Here is a 2,843-nt window from a genome sequence, read left to right on the forward strand (position 1 = left end):
AAGTTAAAGTCTCAACTTGAAGTTTAAGAAACTATACACATTCAGTTTATTTATATTCACTTGATATTGATAAGATGATCTTCAATATAACTTCTTAAAGTACTTGAATTCTGTTTTCTGATTTTAGGGTATGTTTGAGGTATTGGTGATTTATATAAACGATACGGCTGAGTTATCTAAACATTTTTTGATTTTAGGGTATGTTTGAAGTATGGCTGAGTTATGTAAACGACACGGCTGAGATATATAAACGACACGGCTGAGTAGTGTAAACATAGCATAAATCAAACACACAATACATGGGTGAGTTATGTTTTTTACATAGAAACCCAAAAATACAGGTTTTCTGCACCATTCCGGTATTCATCCATGTATCCAAGCTTCAGTGAACTCCTCTGTGTCGTCTCCGCTGAATAGGTCACTTCTTTACATCTCCTTCATTTTTTTGGTTCAATTTTCTCTCACTCAGATCTGAAAAAAAATTAGATTATCCAAATATGGGTATGAAATCACATACAAACTTAATTAAATACATCCCACAATTGTCGATCTGGGTGTTTTTTGGAATGTATTTGTCTTTTCTCTTCGGAATGCACACTTCTTATAGCTAGGTTTTCGGAGATTGGCGGAAAGTAACTCAGCCACAACTGCATATATAAACAAAACTGCATATATAAACCAGCCGTAAAAGAAAAGTAACTCATCCACAACATAAATTAAAACTCAGCCACAAACTCGAAAAACGCAGCAGAGAAGATGATTTCAGGAGATTACAGCGAAAAATATTTCGTAAAAACGATCGGAGACGACGATTTCGGGGAAGACGATATCGGAGAAGACAAGACAGAGAGTTAGTTCGAAGAAGACGGAGTATACACAATGTCGATGACGATTTCAGGGAAGAGACGGTTAGGGTTCCTTTAGTTCTTCGATGAAGTTGTGCTGTGTTGTTGTATTTTTTTCAACGTTATGTAATTAAAGAGATGGTTGATTGTTTTCTATTAATGATGTGGATACTTAATTAGTGATGTGGATTTAATGTTTAAAAATAATTTCAATTAAAAAAAAACTAACCAAAAGCCCTTATTGTCAGTTACTAGGAGTATCCAAATACTTTAGTAATTTTTAAAAGATGTATAACACTCTAGTAATAAACCAACTTTTCTTATAGTTTTATCAAAAAAAGAAAGCTTAAGAAGATTAAAAAAGGCTTTTGAGAGAAAGGTGATTGATTGATTAACACATTGGAACTGCGAGATGTTTTGTTCCATTATATAAATTTATTTTACATTTGAAACAAAAGGACATGAAACACTAGCAATTGCGCACCTTCATTACACAAATAAATTTTCAATCATACAGCCATATTAATAAATAGAGATTTTGTACGAGAATCATTCACATTAACAACATTTTAAAAGCCGATTGTGACTTAGTTAAAACAACAATGCAAAAACAAAAGAGTGCGAGGCACCTTCATGAAAATGAAACACTACAGAAAGAGACATGAAACACTAGACAATCAACTAAAACAAACGGAGCTAAAGTTTACAACAATTCCACAGAGCGGCTCTTTCTATTAGACACTAAGTGTCCCACATCGGTAGTTGGAAGAGATCCTAAGCAATATATAAGATAGATGGTCTACTCCACTTATCACCGATTGGTTTTAGGTTGGAAGCTCATCTAGCTTAACAACAACGACCACCAACACCACCTGCGGTTTCAGCTGTTGCACGACCTGGTCAGAGCTCTGTGTTTTTCCTCTGTTTTTTTGGCAATTGATTTCTCGAAAATATCAATCAAACTATTGAAAGTTTTGTCCTTTCACATTGGGTTTAGATTGATTATATGAATTCTCTGTTATTGAGCAAACTATGTTTGGAAAGGTGGGAAATCAAACTTGTTAGTGGTACCCATTGTTGTGTCAACCATAGTGGTTGTTCTGCTTTTGATAGCTGGTTATTGTTTCTTTACAAAGAGGAAGAAGGAGGCTTATGATACAGCAACTGCATCTGATTGTAAGGATTCATCTAATTAATCAACAATCTTTATCTACTCTTGTTAGCGTGTCAATGATCAACATTTTTTTTGTCTCCTTACTAATACTTTTATTGTGCAAAAGGAGATGAAATATCAAGCGCAGACTCGCTGCAACTGGACTATAAAATGATTCAAGCTGCAACAACTGGTTTTTTAGAGACTAAATATTGGTCGAGGTGGTTTTGGCGAGGTTTGCAAGGTTAGTAATACTACAATTAGTTCCCTAACTGCACCTTATTTTGTGTATTATTTTCATTAAACTTGGGCCTAACGTAGTACATGTTAGGGTACATTTCCGAATGGGACAGAAGTAGCGGTAAATAGATTGTCGAAAACTTCAGGACTGATGTTAGGAGTTTTCAGGCTTCTAAGACAAATGTTGTAGTATAGTGATTGTCAAACCAGTTCTAAGGGAATTCGAAGCAATGAGAATGCAAGTACTCACTTAATCTAAGTGCAACCAATGATTTAGATGGGTTTTAAACTACTACTAATACTAGAAAGCGATTACCGAATGATACTTTCTATTTAAGGGAAAAGAGAACTCATGGGCATAGGGATTAGACCTTGGGTGATCAAGTATCGAACTAAGGATGGCAAATGATCAATCAAACTATCAACCTTAAGCTTAGACACAATCTTAAACAAACTCTATGTCTAGATGAATGTTCATTTACTAACATATCTCAAGCATCAAATGTCTTTGGTTGAATAATATGAAAGCAATCATTACTAACAAGTCTATTAGCTATCTTAGCACCTTTAACAACAAATGTCTTTGGCAAAGTATACTAAAAGCC

Source organism: Brassica oleracea, unplaced genomic scaffold, assembly GCF_000695525.1.
Source record: "Brassica oleracea var. oleracea cultivar TO1000 unplaced genomic scaffold, BOL UnpScaffold00852, whole genome shotgun sequence".
NCBI lineage: Eukaryota > Viridiplantae > Streptophyta > Magnoliopsida > Brassicales > Brassicaceae > Brassica > Brassica oleracea.